The 26,435-nt window shown below is 38.6% G+C and overlaps 1 protein-coding gene across 1 annotated transcript in view; it reads right to left on the bottom strand.

The window, feature by feature from the left end:
- Nucleotides 1-26,435, bottom strand: part of BABAM2 (BRISC and BRCA1 A complex member 2) — a 438,160-nt gene that overhangs the window by 369,071 nt on the left and 42,654 nt on the right. The window lies entirely within an intron of this gene.

Genomic DNA, 26,435 nt, shown 5'->3' with positions numbered 1-26,435 from the left:
GACCACAGATCAGGGGGAAAAAGCTAAAAGGACATTAATGGACAACTAGAAATATAAATATGAGCCACATATTAGATAATATTATAGTATCAATGTTAAATTTCTTGAGCATGATAATGGCATTGAGATTCTATAGAAGAAAAATGTCCTTTTAATGAGAGAGATATATACTGAAGTACTAGAGGTGAAGTATCAAAATGTTTGCAACTTACTTTAAAATGGCTATGCAAAAAGATTTAGATATAAATATAATCTATATCTGCATACGTATGCACACGTGTGTGAGTAAAGAGAGAAATAAATATGATAAAATGTTAACAACTGACAAATTAAAGAGTTTACAGATGTTCATCATACATTTCTTTCAAAATTTTTATATAGGATAGATGTTATTTTTAAGAATAACAATTTGAAAGAAAAAAAACAGTATAAGGTTAAAACTGATTAGTGTCACATTAAATGGACAAAATAACATGCCATGGAAATTCTGAAAATGGAGGTATTAGTAAGGAATATAAGAGATGGCGTCATCAAAGAAGTGGCACTTGAGCTGGGTGTTAGATATCAAAAACAACTCTAAAAGAAAAAAAATTTACAAAATACAGTAATACATTCTTTCATAAAAAGTGAAACAATACAGAACATATACAAAGAAGTTAAAGAATGAAAAGGATTTAGAAATGAAGTTATGAAGGGAACATCATCAGCAAAAGCAGAGTTGTAGGAAACCCAAAGCATATCTAGAGCAGTGTAGCAGATGCCGCCGTTGCCCAACCCATATCCCCCTGGTCCACCCACCTCAGCACTCACTGCAGCTCTGGATTCCTGTACACCGAAGCTTCTCAACCTCAGTCCCACTGACATTTGGGGCTGGATAATTCTTTGTTGTAGGGGGCCACTCTATGAGTAGGATGTTTAGCAATATCCCTGGCCTCTACCCACTAGATGCCAGCCAGTAACACTCTCCTCCTCCCTCAGTTGTGACAACCAAAAGTATCCCCAGATATGGCCAAGTGGTCTCTGGGGAGCAAAACAACTTCCCCACCCCAAACCCCACTCCCCATTTCCCTACCTCCCCTCCTTATCCTGCTACCCCCCACATACACTATAAACCAGTGGCCACCCAGCTCAAGTAATTTCACCTGTCTGCCTGAGGGCATTCTCTAGCCTAAAAGAGATCTTGGAAAAAAAAAAAAAAAAACAGACAAAAAGGCTACAAGTGCCTGAAAGTGAAGGACACTAAGACCAAAGGATGGGAATGGATGTCTAAAGAACTTCTTTGCCCTTCCTTGGGACAATATGGAGGAGTTCTACACGGTTAGGAGGCTGGAAGTAGGCTTTAATCCCATCTACCCACAACAATAACCTACTCATTTATGCACCCTTTTTTGGCTTTTCCCTCTCCCTTGTCTCTCTTCCCCACTCCCTCACTGTGTTTCCAGGGATCACCTTCCAAATAAACTATATGTACCCAAATCCTTGTCTCAGGCTCTGCTGTTCTAAGTATCCAAACTTAAGGCAGAAAATTTGGCTGTTCAGAGAAGAAATGTACGTTCCTCCTGGAGAAGTGAAATGTTTAATATCTAACCATGACTAGGTGGGAGTTTCCAAAATCACACCTCTGACAGTTTTGCTCAGCACTTGGTCTGAGCCACTAAGGTTCAGCGTCATGAGACAAGGCTTTGGTCCTTCCACTTCTATTTCACAAGCAGAAAAGGAACGCAGCATGCCTGTACTCAAAAGGCAAAGAAAGGAATAAAGACTGAACAAACAAACCAATTTACTTCAAAGAGAGGAGAATCATTCAAACTATTAAAGCTGCCTGATTTACCAACTTAATCAAACCAAGGGGTAACTTGAGACCTGAGAGAATCTGGCTCAGCAACTCACTAGAGACAGACATGCAACTTTGCAAAGTGCAACAATTTCTTACAAGAAATTGCTTCCCTGCAGTTGTTCCCTGGAGGGAGAGGAAGAGTGAAAACGCTGGCCTGAGGCCTGGAGTGAAAAAAGTACAATATGAGCCTGGAATATCTGGTCATGCCAGAAAGCAAGAAAGCCATCAAAGGCTTTTGTGTTCATACTGACAAGAGTCAGGAACATCACGAACAGCCTCTCACTGGCCAAAGACGGGTCACTTCAAGCATCAACAACAATAAGTATAATGGGCTAAAACACATCAATAACCAATTAACCATGAGTTAATCATGATACACTAAAAAAAAAATCAAGGTATCTTTGGAAGATGTGAAGGAAACTACTCATTATTTTGAAAATTGATTCATACAGGAAACACAGGAGCAAATGACATGGCTGAGATCATCAAAATTCAGATGGGGGAAAACTCTATAGGACAAATGCCCCAGTTTCTTCACAAATAAATTGAAAATGAAAAAAAAAAAAGAAGAGAGAAAAAAGACTGAAGGAGGAGGAAGAGGAGGAAAGAGAATAGGAAAGAAAAACAACATGAAGAGGAAAAAGAAAAACAGGAGAAAGAAGGAGGGACCAGGGATGAGATGACTGTAAATAATACATCAGTCTATTGCAATATATACACTCTCAGTATCCAAACAAACTGTAAAACACACACACACATTTTGTTTACATATGTGTGTAACACACACACACATTTTGTTTATGTGTGTGCGTGTGTGTATGTACACATTGACCCAGGGAAATCTGAATACTACCTGGTAATGAAAGATTTTAGAATTAGTATCAACTTTTTAAAGTGCTAAAATGATAGTAAAGTTATGTTTTAAAAAAGAGTCATTATCTCGTAGCAATACATACTGAAATATTTATAGATGATGTGATATGACACTCTGGATTTACTTCAAAATAATCTGGGAAAAAGTTGACGGAGGACTCATCAAACATGATGGACCATGAACTGATAATTGTGAAGCTAGGTGATAGGTACCTAGGAATTCATTATACCACTCTCCCTACTTTTGCATTTGAAATTTTCCAAAAAAAAAGTTAAGTGACTTTTTCAAAGCTTCCACATATTGACACCAGAGTTGATCTCTGATGACAAACAATATAATTTATGTTGAAATAATCTTCATTCAGCAGACAGAGTTGGAAGGGACCTTATAATGAAGGCAATCATACAATTTATCATCCAAACTGGGACACCCTAGAGTGGGAAAGAGGGCGTTATTAATAATTAACCAGGACAAGAGATGTAAAAAGGAATACAGTTGATTGCCCTCCACATATGATAACCAGCTCAGTTTCTGACAGCTCACAATTATCCCTTAAAATACACAATGTCTCTAATAAACAAGTTATATGGAATCTATTTTAATTCTTCCAGTAACAAAGAACTCAGTATATTAGTGGACAACACCAATCACTAAAAGCTCTTTTGCAGAGCCCAAATCCTCTTCCTAATAACCTGTCCCTGGTAGTATTGGTTTTAGTACTTTCTAGGAGAACAGACTGTGATGAGTAGAAAGAACCCTGAACTAAGAGTAGAGAATGGGATCCGCCATTAACTAATGATACCATCTTGGACAATTTACTTAACCTCTCTCAGCCTCCACTTCCAGTCCTTTTTATCTTTAAAAACTAGCACTCCTGGTTTCTTCAAGCATTGCCTATGTGTCGTGATTTCTGTCATACACACACTAGTTTGATAATGTTCCTCCTACACTGTGGTGCCCAACTGTCAATACCATACTCATGTATAGTCCACTATGTCACAGACACAGCAGAAGAACCTCATTCCAAGCTGGGGACCCAATGTTTCTGTTAATACAACAAAAGATTGCGTTAGCTTTTTCAGTAGTCACATCACGTTATTGGTTCATACTATATGTCCCAGATTGTTTTTCATGTAACTGATTTCCTCTACCTACACAACTAATTTCTGAAATCTAAATAAGGGACTTTACACAGTTAAATTTCATCCTGTTGTTTTTGAACCAACATACCAGCCTACTGGGATATGTCTGTCATGCATCATTGTATCAGTCTCTTTAAACTTGTGTTCTCCACAAGTTGAGCAAATATATCCATATCACTCACAAAAATCTTGAACAAAACATAGTCAAAAATACAACCTTAGAGTACTTCATTCAGAGACCTTCCAATGATTGTACAATTTACTGCGAATCTACTTAACCATTTTTTGATTTAATTGCATACATATCCAGAAAGACATCACAGGAAAGTGGTCAAACTTTCTGCTGAGGGACTTCCCTGGTGGTGCAGTGGTTAAGATTCCGCGCTCCCAGTGCAGGGGACCCGGGTTTGATCCCTGATCAGGGAACTAGATCCCACATGCATGCTGCAACTAAGAGTTCTCATGCCACAACTAAGGAGCCCATGCGCTGCAACTAGGGAGCCCACCTGCCGCAACGAAGACCCTGGCGCAACCAAATAAATAAATAAATAATTTTTTAAAAACAGCAACAAAAAAAGCTTTCTGCTGAAATGATTTGCTATGTCAGCTGATCTACCATCAAAAAAGAAATAAGGTTAGTTTGGCATAACTTGCTTCTAAGTAAACCTATGTTGGCTACTAAAGATATAACATGTTTTAAACGATCTCAAACCATTTGTTTAATAACCAGCTCTTGAAGCTTACCCAACATCAATATAAAAATTAAACTGTCACTTTAAGAATATATCTCTCCTTCCTTTTCTTTAAATATTAGGACCATGTTTTTTCTTCATTGTAGTCTGCTACCATTATCCACAATTTCTCAACCCCGATAATTACTTGGTAATTCTAATAATTCCAGTAATTCCATTTTTTCAAAAAGATCACCACTATAAAAGGAATATTGGCTTGGCTAATTAATTCAAACAGGAATTCCACTGAGTGCTCCTTTCAATACCATAAAACTGTCATGCAGATGACAAAATAAAGCTGTTTTGTCTCTGGGACAAAAATATTTTTTGAAGAGCACTGCAATGCTGTCTCATGAATAATAAGATTCCTATTAATGACAGTAGCTATATATCCACTTACCAAGGAAACTACTAAAGAAATTGCTACAATCAGTAGTGGATTAGATGACATCAAAGAGTCTGTAGCTCTAAAAATAAAATTCTTTCACTTCAGTTAATTATTAGAATGACATAAATTCTAACAAATTCATGTCTCTTAAGAGGAATTGTAGCAAGACTAATAGGTTGAAGGCAGAATATTCTATTTTAATTAAATTTGCTTTTGATCATGTCTACTTTCTTTCAGATTCCTTTTGTTTCATAAAATAAAACTGAGTATTTGATATTTAAAGCTTATGCTAAGGTCAAAATCTTTTCATAATTTCATTTCTAAATAAATGTTAAGTACATTTTTTAATGAAAAGCCAATTTTTTCAACTCAAAAATGCCCAATAAGTTTAGCTCTACATATCTGGTCCACCTTATTATCTTGACCTTTAAGTTATCTTGACCTTTAAGTTTTCTTCCCTCATCTTTCCCACATTAAAGCAAAACCATCCAAGTGATTTTAGAAAGTTGCTAGAAACTGTTGTCTAATTTGTGATCTGATTGCAAATTAAACAACAGATTTTACTATATCACAAAGATATAATTAAGACAATGAAAGATGTATTAGGCCAGATAATAGATCTGAATCATAAAGCTATGTTGCTAAGTTAGGGTCTATAAGATAATGGAAGATCACGGGCTTAAAGACACACACAGTAAAATCAGCATTTCAGACTATTCTCTACATCTCAAAAGCTGAAACTAGGGCTTCTCTGGTGGCGCAGTGGTTGAGAATCTGCCTGCTAATGCAGGGGACATGGGTTCGAGCCCTGGTCCGGGAGGATCCCACATGCCGCGGAGCAACTGGGCCCGTGAGCCACGACTACTGAGCCTGCACGTCTGGAGCCTGTGCTCCGCAACAAGAGAGGCCGCGATAGTGAGAGGCCCGCGCACCACGATGAAGAGTGGCCCCCGCTTGCCACAACTAGAGAAAGCCCTCGCACAGAAACGAAGACCCAACACAGCCAAAAATAAATAAAATTTTAAAAAATTTAAAAATTAAAAAAAATTAAAAAATAAAAAAAGCTGAAACTAAGCCTTTATCTCTCATAAACCTGATTAACTTCTCATCCTATTTTCAGCAACTTCTGCTTGTGATTTTTGCCCTCACAAACAAAACAAAAATAACCAGCCATGAGTTGTTACTCTTCAAGTGTCCAAGAGAGATCCACACAAAAGTGGAAGTTTTTCAGTTCGTTTCCCAGTCAGGTACTAATCAGACTGACCACCACCTTTCCCAGCTGATGTATGACTGAAGCATTAACATTTGATGTTGTGTTTACTTCCTTTTCAGCAATTCCACTGCTTGTTCTTATTCCCTGCATAACTTTCTCACCACGTTGATTTGCTCTTATCTGCTTCTACTAAGAAGCCAATTGTGAGTGTATGGTAATAAAGACAATAATTCTTTCCCAGCATGTTACAGTGGGAAAAGCATCGGGCTTGTACTCAGAAGTCTTGGATTTGGCTCCCTGACTTCCCAGTTATGTGACCTAGTCACTTGGACTTTGTGAGTCCTCCCTTGTATGTAAAACAGGGCAACTGGCCCTCTTGAAAGTTGTTGGGCAATTACAGTGAGATCATTTAAGTAAAAATACTTTGGAAAATATGGAATGCTATATGATTGCAAATACTTCTTTCTAATTCCTAGCTGAACTATACAAAGCAAAAATTTAAAGCTGCTGTGGCCACAGCTTGACACAGACGAGCAACACTTGCCAAAAAATCAGGAGAAATAACCACAGAATGCTAGATGGGGTAAAAAAAAAAAAAAAAAAAAAAAACCACACCAATCTTTCTTTCAATTCTGAGTTCATTGTTTAGCAATGTGTCTTTTGCTGACTGCATCCACTGGCACAAACCAGAACACCAGCAGCAGAATCAAATGAGCACACAAAGAACAATCTCAGCCTGGGCCTTTTACTTCAGCTCCCACAAAACAAGGCTTGGAAGATTGTGCAAAAGCCCACTCATAAACTTTCAGAAACTTTGTGAAAACCAAGCACTAGCCTGTGGAATTCATGAAAAAAAAAAAAACTGAATAATACTTCCTACTGTCAAATAACTCTGAAATGCCCAGCAGCTGAACCAAGAAAGATTAAAAAAAAAAAAAAATAGTATGAAAGATCCTTTGAGTTCACACACGACAGAGTCAAACAAGTCTAACAATGAACAAAAGCAAGTCCCGTAATCCACAGAAGCTAAAGTGGGGGGAAAATCTACTGAAATGAATGAAAATTTAGGATGCTGAAAAATAAGGATGAATAGATTAAAATTTTTCAAAAGTAGATAAAAGAAAATGCTTTACAGAAACAAGGAATGATAAAATTTTAAAAAATAAAACCACTACCAAAGTAAAAACAGTTAAAGCTCTAGCCAACATTCAAAAAAAAAAGAAAAGAAAAGAAAAAAAGAAAAAGAAAGCAACATAAAATGAACAGTTTTTTAAAAGCAATGGTATCACAATGACAGTTTTTCTGTTTGATAACTTAAGTTGATGATAACAAAGGACAGAGACGGTCAAGCTCCAGCCAGGAAAATTACGCAAGTCAGAAAGAAACAAATCAAGCAGGGTCTGTGAGAGCAAGTTATCTACATGTATCACAATTTTCAGGGAAAGGGTGGAGAAATAAGCAAAACAAGTCACAACATCTCAGAAGTGCCAAGGTCATTCCAACAGACTGGGGAAAAAAAAAAAAAAACATTAAGAAATGGTATAATCTAAAAGCATGTAACAGAGACCAAGTGAAATATAGTAGAATTCCTTATAACACAGTGGCAAATTCTATCTTGACCACAATACGTGAAGTAAAGGGTTGATACATCATGGTTACCCTGTCATGAAATTAGCACTCTTTTATCCAGTAATAGTATTTCAATGAGGCTACAGCATCTCTCTTCTTACAACATTAATTAAAATATTTCAACAAATTAAATATTTTACCGAATAGAAAACTATCTAAAACTACAGGATTCCCAGACTCTTAAGAGTACACTTAGACATGGAGCTTGTAATCCTTCACAGAAACAAATTGACTTGCATGTGGCTGGTGGCCAGACTGCTGGATGGCTACAGAAAACAATTATTTTATAGAAGTAATTCCACCACTCAATCACAACACGTGCTGAGTCCTCAACGTGGACAACAGCCCTCTTAAGCTCCATAACTAAAACGGTAGATTTGTTCCCCTCTTCTCTCAAGAAAGCTGCTACTAAAAATCAATGCCCCACTCCAAAGGTAGGATCCCTTCCCTTCCCCAAAACCACAAGCATCTTTGGGTTATTCGAAATCCTGAAGAGCCATGTTGAGGTTCAGAACTCACACAGAGTCGTGGTGGTCCAAGGCACTCCTCTGGAGAGAGTCTCCTGTACTTCTTCCAAGGGTTCCCAGTACTTCACACTGCCAGTATACACTACGCACAAGGCTCACTCAAGAAAGGCACACCGTAATGACTAAACACCAAGCCTCTCTCTTTCCTCACAAGAGTATATGTCAAAGGCAAGGACCTGATGGTGAGTTATCTGCACTGTCTTGAATACTCTCCACCAGGCAGCCAAGCCCTCTCCAGACCTTCCACCTCTTGGAAGGAGACTTCAACTCCAACCTCATCCAAATATGAAAATAAATAACATATATTCAAATATATGTATATATATATATATATATATATACACACATATATATATATATACACACACATACATAATTAATGTAATAGATCATCAGTGTGAATTCACCACCCTTCCTCCTCAAAATTTACCCATTTCTTCCCTAATCCTTTTGTCTTTTCCTCCTCCCTCTGGAGACTTCACCTCTGGTCTCTGCTCTTGATCCCACCTCTGCCATCCTCCTACAGGCTCTTGTTCCGCAGCTATTCTTCAGGGTCTGTATTCTAATTACTAATGCTACTGAACAAACTACCCCAAAACTCAGAGGCTTAAAATAACAACCATTTTATTATGGTCACAGATTCTGTGGGTTAGAAATCCGGGTAGAATGTAAGTGGGTGATTCTTTTGCTCTTCACAGCATTGCCTGAGATCACTCAGTGGAATTCAGCTGGTGGACAGACTAGTTTGAAGGGTCCAACATGGTTCCACTCACATGTTTGGTGCCTGGGCTGGGATAACCCCAAGGCAAGAACTGCCAACTGCAGTGCCTACGTGTGAACTCTTCATGTGACTTGGCTACTTGACAGCATGACAATCTCAAAACAGTCAGACTTCTCATGCGTTGGCTCAAAGCTGCAAACCCAAGTGTTCCTGCTAATAAGACAAACACTGAATTGCCTTTGATGACCCAGCCTCAGAGGTCAAGCAGCATTACTTCCATCATACTCTACTGGTCAAAATAATCACAAGCCCACACAGATTCAAGGGGCGGAAAATTATACTCCAACTCTTGAAGGAGGAATGGCAAGGTCACACTCAGTACAGAAGAGCATGCAGGATAGGAGATATTGTTGTGACCATCTTTGGACGGTCTGCCACAGTCTCCTACCTCACTACTTTGTTTCAGTTTAAAATCATGCTCAGTCTAATCAATTCTCTCTTAACATGTCTACTCTTAGTGCTGTCCATAGTAGGCTTAGATAAACAAAGAAATTTCAGAAGGTAATTGTAGGCAAGGGTAAGAGAATTAGCAAAAGTTGGGGGGTAGAAAGCAAATTATGTGTCCAGGGGATGATGAGTCAACTACACTGGTAAGAACAAGATGTTCAGAAGGGAGAGGGCAGGTAGAATTGAAAATGAAGGCTAGGGACAGATTATCCAAGTTGTCTGGTTTAGAGTAAAGAAGTGGGTAAAGAGAAGAGAGAGTGCTGGCAAGGTTATGATAGTGACAAACAATGGAGGCCCTCAAATACTGGGCTTCAGAATTCGGACTGAGGAGGTGCTGAGTAATGACTGGATGAGTGGATGGGAGAAAGTGCTTTGAGATTCGTGAATTCTTTCCTTTCTATAGGAAATGGCCAACCCTGAGAAAGCAAGTAAACAATCTGATGTTTGAGGGTGATTGCCTGGAACTTGTCTTACCCAAGAGTAATGAAATTACACTTAGAAAAACAGAAAAGAAGAAACAGGAAGATAAGAACAATAAAAAAAAAATTAACTGGAGAAGAAAACATTTTGCAATTTTCTCTACATTAGGATGACCAAATTGTCTGATTTCAACATGAGGTAGCATTCATTCTTCAATCATGACAGTCTTTAGGCATACTGTCAAGCAACATATTTCATGTCTAACTAATCATTTCATGATCTGCTTATCGGACGCATCCTGAAGACAGAATCAAAAGCGCTGCTACTCTCAGGATAAATTCAACTCACTCTTTTCTTCCCAATGTATTATACTCATCATTTTAAAATAAGAGATTCATCAATTAAGAGTTGTTCTTTACAAAGTAAAGTCATTTAGTCCTATTGTAGCCAAGTGTTGGCACAACTACTTTTGTGAGTCTTTTCCCTGGTTCTTTCTAAATATGCATATCAACCTGGTAGATTTATATAAACTTTCAGAGCTCTCTTTCCCTGTCTTCAGTGCAAAAACCATGATGCTCTTTCTCAAATCTTTAGATACACCCTTGTCCCACTGAAAGTCCCACTGAAAATTAGTATCCTTCCAATTGAAACTTTCCACATAAGATATGATCTTTTAGTGCTCTGGTCTCACTCATTTAATAAATAAGCATTTCCTGATCAGCTACTATGTGGGGCATATAGACCTTAGAGGTTCCAGGGATTCTGCCCCTAGAGTTTAGCAATATGTTAATTCAGGAACCACAGATTTGACTGGATATAAATAATCTGGATAACAAATTCTCCCATGTCTTGGAAACCAAATTTCTTCCTTCATGTTCTCCTTAGTGCATTATCAGGATTCAGTCTGTTTCTATGATGATACTGCCTGATGTCCATAAATCTGACATAAAATCCACCTTCAGAAAGTTCACTTTTTCCGTAAAGCAGCACAATTTCTCTTTCCCTTCGTCTCATCTTAAGAACCAGAACACAAAAGAAACCGAGAGCTACGCTAATGATGTTGAACCTTACAGAAGATGGGGTTTTCATGAATATGAAAAGAAGAGTCAGAAGTAGAAATGATGTGTGCCAGGACAGACTGTTAAGGATGCCACTTAAAATAACTCATGCATGGGTCTGTATTCTCTTTATAAACAGGTTCTTCTCTCAGATGAACCAGGCTAAAGGTAACTCCTATTCTACATGAATAAAATCAAGTTGTCAAAATGTGACCTCCAAGTCATAAGAAAGTAAGAAAATTGCTCTTTCTAAGTCCCACAACATAGTTCACCCACTATGGCATGACAAATTAGAACTAAGATGACATTTATCTTCACATTAAGTAGTGAAGACATGTGCTTTAAATTATCTTTGCTTTCCAAAGAGTGAAAATCCAATGCAAATACTGAAGTCATATCCAAGGTGAACAGTCTTAATGGATGCTGGTAACAGGAATTGAAAATTCCCACTGTTAAGAGGAAGACACACAGAGAAGAAATAACTGGGCAACAGCATGGCCTAAGTCATTAGAATATCCTTGAAAATCAAAGCCCGAAATAAAACGAAGCACCCCATGTGACTCTGAAGACTTAAGCATGACTCATTTGCAATGGGGGGAAAACTTCCACTAATGCATATACATGTGTTAGGAAAAAAACAGACAAGCTTTACAAATGATGTCAAAGATTACTCAAGTTTTTGCCCTAGACCAACAAAATGGAAAGGGTAATTTCAAACTGCTACACAGCACTTTTAGAAGTTGCCAAAGTTTGAAGATTTTTGTTCTTTCAAAGGAAGAAAGCAACAATGAATAACAATAGGGCACTTCCTGGCCTGAGGAAGAGGGAGACAGGAGCTCTCCAGCTGCACTTCCTAGAGAAGTATGCCAGCTGCCTTCTGCAAACTGAGATCAAATTTCCAAGAATTTACAGGATAGCAGTTATGATAGATGACCTAAAATACTGATCTGTTGCAAGGAGGATGCAGTGCAGACCACACAGGAACTGACAGGAAATCAGCCCTCGGGCTGGCACTTACACATTTAAGAAGGCTAGGAATCCTGGACCTTTGACAGCCAAATTTCATCATTTTCCTTTGTAGGAAGAGTGATCCTTCAGAGACAGTAGTCAGAAACATCTTGTACGAAGCTTCTTGGTGCCTATTTCTACTTAATAACACTGCCCCCTGCCTGAACCAGTGGTTTCCTCACATGTTAGAAGTCCATCTAAGGTCCTACAGCACTTACGTGACCAAAAATCACATGTTTGCTGGCACACACCTTCCTTTTCTCAGCCACAAGCCCACTGAATGCCATAAATGATTCACAGACTGTGATGATGGTAAGAAGAAAAACTAATATTTGGAGTTCACCAAATAATGAGTCATACTCCTGGAAGAAAAGAAATCCTTAGAACTGGCAGCCCTATAGGACAAAATTTTAAAAATTGTTTTTAACGTTAATATTAATTCCATAAAAGTTGGCAAAATGAAAACGATTGAGAAACATGTGACATTTGGTTTGCTTATGCCTTATGAAAGTCCAGTTCACGCTCCAAGAAAAAGAAGGAGTAGGATATCTATTACCTATTCCTAGACCTGCCTTCTGGACTCGCTGCTGCCAAGTTACTCATTCTCCCACACAACACTTTCCATACTAATTCTGACCCTTAAAAATCAAAAAGAAGCCTTGCCTTCTTTGCACCCAAATGCCAAAATGGAATCTTTTAGTATTTCACCTTTATAAAGGGAATGTTTGAAAACAGGCCTCTTTGGCTGTGACATCAGGGAGTTGCTGAGGCCTCCAAGGGCCGGAGGAAACATTCCCAGCCCCTCACAGTGCTGCCTACTCCTACGGTGCAATCTGGCAATGGCCAGGGACCAAGTCTTTAAAGCTGTTTTATGGTATTTAACATATGGTCATAAATTGCTCAGTGCTCTGAAGAGGGGCTAAATTTGCCACCCCTATTGATGAGAAATGTTCTTATTTATTTAAATTTAGTGGCAAATTGGCACTTCTCCAGATGGAGAGGTTTAGGCATAAGTACAAAGGAAGAACTAACTAGAGATGGAGTTGGAACTTTTCTATACGCTGAATGCAACCACATCAATTTAGGTTTACAGCACCACGATCAAACGGGGTTTCCCACATAGAGCGACAATAATAGGAAAAGAGTCTAATTTCTAAAGCCCAAGGAGGGGGGAAATATAAATTTTATTCAGACTGCATGAAAACTTTTTTGAAAATTTATTGCTCTTTCTCCTCAAGTTAACTCTCTCTCTTCCTTTGTCCCTTCACCTCCCCCACAAGTTAGATGTATGTGGACTTCATCTGAAGTCTATAGGCCTCCTTGGAAGTTCCTAAATCCCTTCGCATCCACCTTCCTATTTTGCCACAATTTTTAACTTGCTTATTTTTTTTAATGGCTCTAATTCCCCACCACTAAAGACATGATCTTACTAAAACACTTTGTTCTCTTCCTTTTACAACCAAGCCCTGTAGCCAAAGGCAGAAGAAAAACAAGAATCTTATTTATAGATTGATTTGTTTTTTTGGTGGGGTTGTTACTAATGGTATTAATGTGAATGGCATCAAAGGGAAATGGGAAGGGTAAAGCCACTGCTGGCTTTGTTTTTTATATGCTGATATAGGACCAGCAGAAGAATCAAAAGATCTCTCGCCTAACTCTGGAAATGTGAAGAAGGATTTCAATAAATTGGAGGTTTGACAGCAGCCTGGGAAAAGTATTAAAAGAACTGTTCTATGAAGAGTTAGGCTGTTTATATCAAATAGAAGTCTCATTTTTTATTTTGATAGAAACAGAAGAGCCATATCTGCCACACAAATAAATATAAAGAGAGATTGATTTATTAAGAATCAACATATACAAGTTAATATGAATGATGCCACATACTAGGAAATTTAGACATGGTTCATATCCTTTGGGAGAATGGAAATATGCAATCTCAGTTATTTCCCCTAAAGCAGACTAATGATCCAGTGAAAATCAATGGAGATCAGCAATCAGAAAATGCCACTTAAAGCCTGCCGTGCAACCAGAAGTGATCGGGAGTGCCTGTGCCATATGGAATGCCCATCAAATGTCCCAAAAGGTCTTATGCTAACTTCTGTTGAAATATCCTGGAGGTGAGAGCAGCTCAGTGTCCTTAAGAGCCAAAATAATAAAGAAAAAGGACTAGTTCAAAAGAAACAGAAGCACATCTGGGCCCTCCATACACTTCCATTAAGAACCTGGTTTCCGGGCTTCCCTGGTGGCACAGTGGTTGAGAGTCCGCCTGCTGATGCAGGAGACACGGGTTCGTGTCCCGGTCCAGGAAGATCCCACATGCCGCGGAGCGGCTGGGCCCGTGAGCCATGGCCGCTGGGCCTGCGCGTCTGGAGCCTGTGCTCCGCAACGGGAGAGGCCACAGCGGTGAGAGGCCCACGTAATGCAAAAAAAAAAAAAGACCTGGTTTCCTAAATACCTTTAATTCTTAGGTCAGACCAGAATTTTAAAGTCTCTGCTTTACCTATTCCGAAAAACTGTTAGTCCCTCTTTTCTGATATGAAGTCACTATTGCCAGTACCATAATCTTGCAAAAAAAGGGAATCATCCTAAGATACAAAGTTAATTAACAGAAATGTAGGCATGTACTGACACCAACTTTGTAAAATTTGACTTCATCAAAGTTAAAAAGTTGTGCTGTTGGAAAGACACCATTAAGAAAATGAAAAGAGAAGCCATAGACTATGAGAAAATATTGACAAACTGACAAACAACTTCTTTCCAGACTATATAAAGAACACTTATAACTCAACAAAAAAAACAACAATCCAATCAAAACATTGAGCAAAAACATTTGAACACTTAACAAAAGATATATGAATAGCCAATAAGCACATGAGAATGCAAATCAAAACTACAATGAGGGGCTTCCCTGGTGGTGCAGTGGTTGAGAGTCCGCCTGCCGATGCAGGAGACACAGGTTCGTGCCCCGGTCCGGGAAGATCCCACATGCTGTGGAGAGGCTGGGCCCGTGAGCCACGGCCGCTGAGCCTGCACGTCCGGAGCCTGTGCTCCGCAACGGGAGAGGCCACAACAGTGAGAGGCCCGCGTGCCGCAAAAAAAAAAAACAAAAAAAAACAAAACACTACAATGAGATACCACTACACATCCACTAGAATAAATATAATTTAAAAGACCAACAATATCAAATGTTGGTAAGAATATAGAATAACTAGAGAGCCCATAAATTGCTAGTAGGAATGTAAAATAGTACAACCACTTTGGAAAACAGTTTAATAATTAACATACAATTAGCTTACAACACAGCAGTACCATTCCTAGGTATTTACCCAAGAAAATGAGAACATATCTCCACAAAAACACATGTACAAAAATTTAACAGCAGCTTTATTCATACAAGCCAAAACCTGGAAATAACTCAGATGCCCTTCAACAGATGAATGAATTTTATTTTTAACTGTGATATATCCATACAATGTTCTACTATTGGCAATAAAAGGAACAAAGCATTGATATAAGGAATAGTATAGATGAATCTCAAAAACATTAAGCTGAATGAAAGAAGCCATATACCCAAAACTACATAGTATATGATTCCATTTATATGAAATTCTAGAACAGACAAAACCATTTACAATTTCAGAGAGAAAATAAGGATCAAAGGTTGGGGGATGGTGGTGGAAGGAACTGACTTGTGGAAGAAAGAAAATGTTCTATATCTTTGGAGGATGAAAATGTTCTACATCTTGACTGTGGTGTAGTTAAATAGCTATTTATAGCTGCCAAAATGTATGGAATTGTTCATTAAAATGGGTACATTTTATTTTATGTAAATTATACCTCCATAAAGTTAATATAAAAAAGTGGGATATAAATTTCTATCTCAAAGTTACTGTGTGATTAAATGAAAACATGTATATAAATAAGCCTAACTCTCTATAAAACATATGCTCCATAAGTTGGTCATAGCAATTTTATCAGTCATCTTTTAATAAACTATAATCAGCATCAAAGCCAGATTTTATACATATATAGTTAGCCTGTAAATAAGCTGACTTCTGACTTTACAAATTTTTAATAATGTTAGTTGCTATTATTAAAAATTCTTCCAACATTCTATGAATTCCAAGAAGAAATATTCTGAAATACCAGGACAAAGGAATCCTCAAAATCTAAGGGAGAGTTAATGGCTAATCCACAAAATTAGCACTTCTTACTTGACTTTCAATGATCATTTTTTAGAACATTCACTAAATCAAAGGTGACCTGCCTCCCTAATAAGCCTCTAAAAATACCTTGAACACTAGATAATAATAATCTTTAAGTAAATGAATCTTTTAAAAAGATAAAAATAAAGTAAAATGAAATATACTACCAAGAAAAATTATAATGCCTCTTGGCATGATGCCAAACTAAATCCCTGGACTTCTGTGTCCAAATTTTTACTTAGTGCAACTGTTACAAGTCCTAGTAAAATTGGTTCAATCCTCCTCTCCTTGCAGGTGATCCTGGAGTCCCAGCCAAGGAGCCTCACAGAGAGCACAGCCATCAGAGCAGCAGGTTGGCAGGTGCCAATGAAGAACCAAATATGTCACAGAACAGTCCGGCCACTTTACTATTGCCTTGGTCCGTCCTACTGAAGACTAAACAGTGTGAACAAAAGTAGAAAGAGGAAAGACAGGATATTTGAGAAGTACAACAAGCAAATCACTTGTATATAGGCTTTTTCTTTTTTTAGAGAGAGACAGAGTAGTTTAACGTGATTGTTTCCAAACCTGGCAGCAGCACCTAAGTTGTTGTTGTTGTTTAGTGCAGATACCTAGGAAACATCACAGGAAATTCAGATTCTGTAGGTCCAGACTGGGGTATGGGAATAAAATAAGGTTGTTGGACTCTCCTTAAGGGCCCCCCTCCAATTTTCCAATGTTATGACCCTGAAAGGCAGACTAATAATTAAACCCACTTTTTCCTTCACCCTCATTCTCTATGGGTTGCTGTCTGCTGTCACAGGAAACCAAGAAAGGTCACAGAACCAACTGAGAACAAATCAAAGATAAACCACTGGTACAGGGGATTCATACAAGAGAGGAATTTAGGGAAACTGATTGGAGGGATGAAAAAGCCCTAGGAAAGGCAGGTGTTAGAGAATGGCAGAAAATAAATGAACTGAACTTCATTATATTACATGTTACATTTCCTGTCTCAGGGATTGTGAGCATCTAACACTTGGCTATTTCTTTTCCCCTCCTGTTTTAAAGTGAAAGTCTTAAAGAAAAGAAGAAAATTATGAGAGTATTTTTGTTTGTACTTTATACTATTGAAGAAGGACATTAAGGGAGTTAATATAAGGCTAAATACTGAATGCATAAATATTGCTCTATAATGCTGTTCACTTTAGTAATTCAGTGAAAGATGAATCCATCCATCCTCTAGATCTTATCCAAGGAGTTGTGTTTCAGTTCCTCAAAAGCAAAGGTAGGGCTTCCCTGGTGGCGCAGTGGTTGAGAGTCCACCTGCCGATGTAGGGGACACGGAATCGTGCCCCAGTCCGGGAGAATCCCACATGCCGCGGAGCGGCTAGGCCCGTGAGCCATGGCAGCTGAGCCTGTGCGTCCGGAGCCTGTGCTCCGCAACGGGAAGAGGCCACAACAGTGAGAGGCCTGTGTAGTGCAAAAAAAAAAAAAAGCAAAGGTAGAGTCATATGGCTCCTTCAGGATGTAGGCCTCTAACGTAAGTTGCAAATACAAATATTTTGAGGGTATGTTTGCTCTTTGCTAAAAGCTCTAAATTTTTTGCATAAAGATTCTAAAATTACAAAATTTTTACTTTTTAATGAAATTCACTGTTTTAAGGGAGAAATCTTTGAGGTCCCAGAAATTTTTCCATTTTGCCTGACTCATAATATGGTTAATGGAATAGGTCCTATGGGAACAGGTCTTTTTCGAAGAGCTTTTTCAAATGAGGCTGATGCAAGATCAGAGAGAACCTTTAATGAGGTAATCATCTATATTTTGTAAACAATTTAATAGTAACTTTGAATGTGATTATTGGTTTCTAGATTGTTTTCTTTACATAGAAGCTACTTTGCTGAGCCTGCGAGCCACAACTACTGAAGCCCCCGCGCCTAGAGCCCATGCTCCGCAACAAGAGAAGTCACCGCAGTGAGAAGCCCGTGCACCGCAACGAAGAGTAGCCCCCGCTCACCGCAACTAGAGAAAGCCCGCACGCAGCAACGAAGACCCAATGCAGCCAAAAATAAATAAATAAAAATTTTTAAAAGACCTAATTTTATGGTATGTATAATATATCTTAATAAAAGCTACTACTAAAAAAAATCTACTTCAACCAATAGAGTGTATATAGGCTTTTGACTTGGACTGTCATCAGCTGAGCTCCACCGAGGGGGCCCAAGGAGAGGCTGGAAGGGCAGGCTGTGACAGCCTCGAATGCTAGGCTGTGGGATTCGGTTGCTAAAATACTGAAGGGAAGGGTGAAAAGGTTAAAGCAGAAAGATTACTTGGTTAACATTTTCCAAATAGATTATTTATTTTAAACAATACAAGAAATTTTTCATAAAATAACACTGTCATCCCAACAAAACTGCCAACAGCTACAGCCACAGCAGACAACCTTTGGATCTACTGACCAAACTTCAGAATATAAGGTATAAGAACAAACCAAGCAAAGTGCAAAATTCTTACAGATAAGATTAAATCAACAGAAGCTTAATATCTCTTTCAGCTGATGCAACAAACTTCTCCAAAACACCACTGGGACCTTCTGGTGCCACCAGTTTGGGGTTTAGTTTACGTTTGACAGCCATCAGGCAAAGCCCTTGAATGTCTCTACACACTGCTACATAAGTGAAGTCTTTAAAGGACAAAGAGCAGAAAAAAAGAGCTTTCTGAGTTTACTATGCTGATTGGCTAAGACAAAGTAATATATAATAGACCTGAGATGCAAGAAGCACTGTGTCAATGCATACACACACACACACGCACACGCACACACACACACACACACACACAAAGCAGCCAAACCACTTGAGATAGGATAAAAATGAAGTCGAATTTCAAGAGTCAGTAAAGCAGAAGTTCTGGAACACTATTTACAATTTGTCTATAAAAATCTTTGTGTATATTTGACCACTGTTTAATTAAATGATACACTCCATTTAAATAGCAGTTCTGAGATTGGTTTCCTTTTGTTGTAATCATTCTCCAAAAAATACACATTTAAATTTAGTGACATAGTATCGAAGCCTTGGAAATGCTTTGATTTTATACTGCTCCTCTGAAGACAAGGAGACATAACATATTATTCAAATCATAATCTTTTTTTTTTTCACTTTTTCCTCTGAAAAAAAGGCTTTTTCTCTGGGAAAGTCTTTCAACTTCAAAACCATTGGAGATAATTTTTTGGCATGACTTCTTGACTCTGTCACAAATGGCTTTGAAATATTCATCATTCCTCTTAGATGATAAACAATGGCACTGCTTCTATTGCTAAAGACAAAGAGAAAATGCCTCTAGTTTCACGTGGAATCTCTTTAGAAAGAACTCCTGAAACATTGTAATAGATACCTCTCTGGGTACCTGCCCAGCCCATGCTCACTTTGTGTTAAACTGGCCTCTAGTAACCATGATAATACATGAACCAGAGCTCTTGGCTATATGACTGGATCCCAAGTAGACACCCAGCCCAAGATGCCAACAGACCCTCTCATTCGAAGACCACAGACTGTCTCTCGTGGCCTTGAACTTAGTCACCATGTCCTAGGGGGCTCAGGAAGCCATTTCTGCTCTACATGAGGAGAAACAGAAATCTGAGGGAAAAAGAATAAAGTGAATATGGTGACAAGAAAATATGTTTCAGGAGAAAGACAAAGACATACAAGAACACAGATGCTGACCAGCTACTATTGTGTCTGCCATCCTTCCAGTCCCTATGAGGCCTGGCTATACTTCCTGCCCTTGGGCACCATGGAGTTCACTTAATTCCTTATAAAGACAAACAAACTCTTTAGTTTACGTTTGTTCCAATGGGTTTCTTATAACCAAACAGTGCCTGATTAAAATAAATTGTTAGTATGAAAAATAGAAATTTTAAACAAAAGATAATTTCAAATTTGAAACCAGTGTTAGGAAACCATTTGATTTCAGCCACAGATTTGCTTGATATAACTTAAAATATTTCAATTATCTCTCTTTATAGTTACATAATAGTGTTACTCAAAAAACTTGTAAAATTGAGAACATTCCAGAGTTCTGTCACTTCCTCATCAAACCTCTTCATTATCATATCCAAAGAATGAACATGGTCCATTCATTCCACAAACACAAATTCCCCTCTAAATACCAGGCAATAAGGTACAGGTTAGAAATAAAATATGAGCAAAACAGCTTCACACCTGCCCTATTTAAATAGGACACAAAAAAACACAAACAATAATTTCTTCAAGAGTTAAGTGCTATAGCGCGTGACTATTTTTACAAATATGCATTTATAAAAATCTCGCTGATCTTCCTCTATGAATTTTGTGGTAATGGGCATATTTTCAGTCATTTTAGTGGCACCATCCTAGATCTTAACATTTGTTTTATTTAAATCAATTTGATCACTGATGATTCCAGTGATTTTCCAATCCTCTTTAAGTAAGTACCAGTTGTCTCTTCTACAATCATGAAATTCAAGGACTTTTTTTTTTTAATTTCTACTGGAGTATGGTTGCTTTACAATGTTGTGTTAGAAGGACTTCTCTTTATCAGATATCCTTTGATATTTTCCATGAGAATCTTACACAAATTGGCAATGCTTTCAATGCCCAACAGTTTTCTCTTCACATTGAAAAGAGCTGAGGAGACAATAACGTCATTCCTAATGTACTGTAATCTTCTGGTCTTTTTTACTTCAATTATTTCATTTTACATGTGGGTAATTCTGTAGGAATAAATTCATGAATTCATGAGTAGAAATGTGCCCTCTCCTTTGTCTTTTATTCTCACTATCATTAACTGCGAAATTTATAGAAGGACTGTTTCCTAGTATATAAAATATCTCAAAATATAAAATTTGGTTACATAATATTGTCATGAATCTGCTTTGAGAAGGCAGAGTAAAATATATACAGACAAAATAGAAACAGGCTCCAAATCTGCAAAGTACTGTATGTCCTTCCTGTTTTCTGAGTTGTTAAAAGCAATGTTCCAATTACAAATTCCTTGTACAATAAATAACTTCTAAAGATTGAATTTCTGTTGGCAAAAGACTGATACAAGTAACAGAATGTCACATTTTTATTTTTCCAATTCAATAAACTTTTGTAAATACAGTTTCCATAATCAACTGTCTTTTCCTTTTATTTGGCTATGCACTGCTTAAGGTTAGGAGTCTGACTCACCTTAATGTGCAAGAATCTCAGTATATAAAGTTCATTTATTACTCAATTATTATAGAGCATTCTACAGGCTAAATTAAGTCTCTAGCATATAATGATGATATCAAGCAATAACTTAATAGGACATAACTACAAGATATGGTAAATACCAGTCCCAATACCCTTATCACCAATGTTATAAAAGCTTACAGTAGTGAGAGGATACAGGATACTAGTAAATGCTTCCTAACATAAACTCATACAGCTAGAAAGATCTTTGTGAAGTCAATTATTTCTGGCTTAAGACTGTGGACTGACCACAAACATTTATTTCCTCTCTCTCCTAAGACCCACCCTCTCATTAAATGATAGTGGAGGAACAGAAAGATAAAAATCAAAAACAACAGGAGAGTGAAGAGGAAGGGAAAACAGTAGCAACATTTCCACAAATTCCTAGAAGGCAGAATGCAGATGGAAGAGTAGTACTTGAAGAGATAGGGCAGAGAAAGCTTTGGCTGCAATAATGAGAGGAAGAGGCTACTGATGAGGAGGAAGCCATCTGTCCTGGTAAAGCCATAAAAACTTGTAGTCATCCGGTGTAAGGAGAGGCAAGAATGAGACAAGGGGCTAAGAACAGGGAGACTGACTAAAAGCTCCTCAGGCAATAATCTATATACCCATCTCCCAAAAATGGCATGGTGGCCAGATATGTATCCCCAGGAAAAAAATACAGAAGACTTTCTTAAAAAACAGAATAAACTATTTGGGGGAGAGCTAGAACAGCTGAACTCCAAATATGACACATAGGGGTGCTCATATTAACAGCCTGCCCACCATTAACCCGCATACTCAATTAAGTCCTGCCTATACTGAAGTCCCAATCAGATTTTTATCATGTTTTAAATATAAATGGACAACCAAAACCCATCTTTTATTTGAGGAAAGGCTATAGAATAACAGAGGTAAGAAAAAAAAGATGATAAAAATATAATCCCTGGGGAAAATCAAAATAATTCAGAAAACAGAAAAAAAACTAAAAAAAAAAAAACTATATCCTTCGAAAACTTTTAAGATACTATATTCATAAAATAAGAACAAGATGTTGCAAAAGAGGAACACAGCTCTTAGAGCTCTTAAAAATTAAGATACCTGGGCTTCCCTGGTGGTGCAGTGGTTAAGAATCCGCTTGCCGGGCTTCCCTGGTGGGGCAGTGGTTGAGAATCTGCCTGCTAATGCAGGGGACACGGGTTCGAGCCCTGGTCTGGGAGGATCCCACATGCCACGGAGCAACTAGGCCCGTGAGCCACAACTACTGAGCCTGCACGTCTGGAGCCTGTGCTTTGCAACAAGAGAGGCCGCCATAGTGAGAGGCCCGCGCACCGTGATGAAGAGTGGCCCCCGCTTGCCACAACTGGAGAAAGCCCTCGCACAGAAGTGAAGACACAACACAGCAAAAATAAATTAATTAATTAATTAATAAACTCCTATCCCCAACATCTAAAAAAAAAAAAAAAAGAATCCGCTTGCCAATGCAGGGGACACGGGTTCGAGCCCTGGTCCGGGAAGATCCCATGTGCCGTGGAGCAACTAAGCCTGTGTGCCACAACTACTGAGCCTGCGCTCTAAAGCCTACAAGCCATAACTACTGAGCCCATGTGCCACAACTACTGAAGCCCATGCGCCCAGAGCCTGTGCTCAGCAACAAGAGAAGCCACCGCAATGAGAAGCCCGCACACTGCAACGAAGAGTAGCCCCCACTCGCCACAACTAGAGAAAGCTCGAGCACAGCAACGAAGACCCAATGCAGCCAAATATAAATAAATAAATATTTTTTTAAAAAAAAAAATTAAGATACCTAACTATGACTGTGGTAATAAAAAGTTATCAGAGGAGCTACAGGAAAGGTGAAAGGATGGAGGGAGGAGTGGAATCTGAGCAAGTTGTTTGAGACTGTGGTCCAGCAAAATAACAAGGTAACCTGTTTACCAAGACATAATTCTAAAAACACAGAATTTTCAATACACAGATTCTACACAAGGTCAAATCCAAGAGAATAATAAAGGTAAATCCCATAGTGATAACTGCAGGAGCAGGCCTGCAGAGTAATCATTCAAGCAATTTGTAGACAAAGCACAGATGGCAACTGTAGATGTAGAACAGACAGTAAGTTATCACCCTTGACAATATGCAAAGGGAAAATAACAGAAGACAAAGTTGGGAGGTGAGGGAGAGGAATGGAAGGAAGGTCAGGGGCTAATACCTTCATCTTATAACGTGGGGAGCCAAAAGACACTGTCTATGGTTAACGGGAAACTAAATAAAAGCATACTAAGTGGTCATAATTACTGCACAGAGATTTTGCTTAAGTAATAACAGTGATAACTGTGTGCCAGGCACTTACTAAGAACTTTTAGGAGCTGTTCATTTAACTACACAATACAATGCTTTAAATGATCCTTTAAAAGAAAAGAAAAGAAGAAATTTGAAGCTACAGGGTAACCAACACAGGAACCAATAGTGGTGGTAAAATTACACTACAGAGGAGAAGAGAGAGATAAAGGGTGCAGTGAAAATAGGCTGATACCTTATGCATCAGAGCAGGAAATCAAAAGATAGTAATATCTAAAATTGGTAAGCCAAGAAATAGAGGCATAAGCATATTACTTAGATATGTGGCGATCATCCCCAGGAGAACTAAACACTGAAACAATTTTTAAAAAATATTTTACGTGGTTCCCTTGAGAAAGAGGACTAGGGTTGGGGAGAAATGGAACAGAGGACTACTGTTTTCATGTATTAAAAAATGTTTGAATTATTTACATTTTTAGTAAATGCGAATGATTTACTTTGATCATTTTCTTCAAATTTAGTCAAAAATATTTTTCCCCAAAAAAAGTAGCAATCTAGTCTGTCCTACTACCTCAGACAGGTAAAATTCTTTTGTATTTTAATGGTTTCCAGAGAATCATCTAACAGTGAAAGGTTAGCAAGTCAGCATGTCACAAATTTTTTGGTTCACATTGCATTTGGTAAATTAATATAAAGTGATTCTACGAATACTAAGATGTGGCCTTTCCACAGTGGTCTGAAAGACACTGCTTACCCATCTGTCCCACCTTCAACATCTTTGCTCTTTATTCCTCTGTATAAGAATTGAGAGACTTTCATACCCCATTCACTAGTACAGTTTCAAGAAAGAAAATTCCTGATTAGATTATTGATACTAACCAACCAAAGCTATCACCATTTCCAGACAAGGCTAGAGCTTCAGTACTGGTATTATGGCAGAGAAGGGCTGATGCAACCTAGGCAGATGCTGAAGATGGTAGACTAAATCCTACAGTAGGTCTTGCATACTATTCGTGGAGGTCACAAACCAGTGGTCCAAGAGCTCAAGCCAGCCCACACACACATCGGTTTGGCCTGCATAATGCTGGCCCACATTGTAATTTTGAAGAAGTGGCCTACATCTAAAACTGAGAATTCAAATAAAAATTGAGATTTCTGCCTTTTCTCAATAAATCAGTAAGGGCAACCCCTCGCAACTGGGTAGGAGTGCCCCAATTTGCCACACCTAGCCTGCTTCCCTCATGCATGTTACCAGTCTGGCCTTGTAGCCATTTGTATTTCTGATCTTTGCTATAAAAGATAAAACGTGTGCACGCCCACTTGACCACAACTTACTCCCTGCCAACTGCCTTACTTTGTTTTTGTTTTTTCTTGTTAACATCTTTTTTGGAGTATAATTGCTTTACAATGATGTGTTAGTTTCTGCTTTACAATGGTGTGTTAGTTTCTGCTTTATAACAAAGCGAATCAGCTATACATATACATATATCCCCATATCTCCTCCCTCTTGTGTCTCCCTCCCGCCCTGCTATCCCACCCCTCTAGGTGGTCACAAAGCACCGAGCTAATCTCCCTGTGCTATGCGGCTGCTTCCCACTAGCTATCTATTTTATATTTGGTAGTCTATAGATGTCCATGCCACTCTCTCACTTTGTCCCAGCTTACCCTTCCCCCTCCCCCTATCCTCAAGTCCATTCTCTAGTAGGTCTGCGTCTTTATTCCCGTCTTGCCCCTAGGTTCTTCATCACCATTTTTTTTTAAGATTCCATATGTATGTGTTAGCATACGGTATTTGTTTTTCTCTTTCTGACTTACTTCACTCTGTATGACAGACTCTAGGTCCATCCACCTCACTACAATCAACTCAAGTTCGTTTCTTTTTATGGCTGAGTAACATTCCATTGTATATATGTGCCACATCTTCTTTATCCATTCATCTGTTGATGAACACTTAGGTTGCTTCCATGTCCTGGCTATTGTAAATAGAGCTGCAATGAACATTGTGGTACATGGCTCTTTTTGAATTATGGTCTTCTCCGGGTATATGCCCAGTAGTGGGAGTGCTGGGTTGTATGGTAGTTCTATTTTTAGTTTTTTAAGGAACCTCCATACTGTTCTCCATAGTGGCTGCACCAATTTACATTCCCACCAACAGTGCAAGAAGGTTCCCTTTTCTCCACACCCTCTCCAGCATTTATTGTTTGTAGATTTTTTTTTTTTTTTTTTTAGCGGTACACGGGCCTCTCACTGTTGTGGCCTCTCCCGTTGTGGAGCACAGGCTCCAGACGCGCAGGCTCAGCGGCCATGGCTCACGGGCCCAGCCGCTCCGCGGCATGTCGGATCTTCCCGGACCGGGGCATGAACCCGTGTCCCCTGCATCGGCAGGCGGACTCTCAACCACTGCGCCACCAGGGAAGCCCTGTTTGTAGATTTTTTGATGATGGCCATTCTGACCGGTGTGAGATGATATCTCAATGTAGTTTTGATTTGCATTTCTCTAATGATTAATGATGTTGAGCATTCTTTCATGTGTTTGTTGGCAATCTGTGTATCTTCTTTGGAGAAATGTCTATTTAGGTCTTCTGCCCATTTTTGGATTGAGTTGTTTGGTTTTTTGATATTGAGCTGCATGCCTTACTTTGACTAGAACTAGGACTG

The sequence above is a fragment of the Mesoplodon mirus genome (genome assembly GCF_964341445.2).
Source record: "Mesoplodon mirus genome assembly, chromosome: 14".
NCBI lineage: Eukaryota > Metazoa > Chordata > Mammalia > Artiodactyla > Ziphiidae > Mesoplodon > Mesoplodon mirus.
Note: the sequence above shows the minus strand (reverse complement) of the source record. Positions and strands in the feature narration are given on the sequence as shown.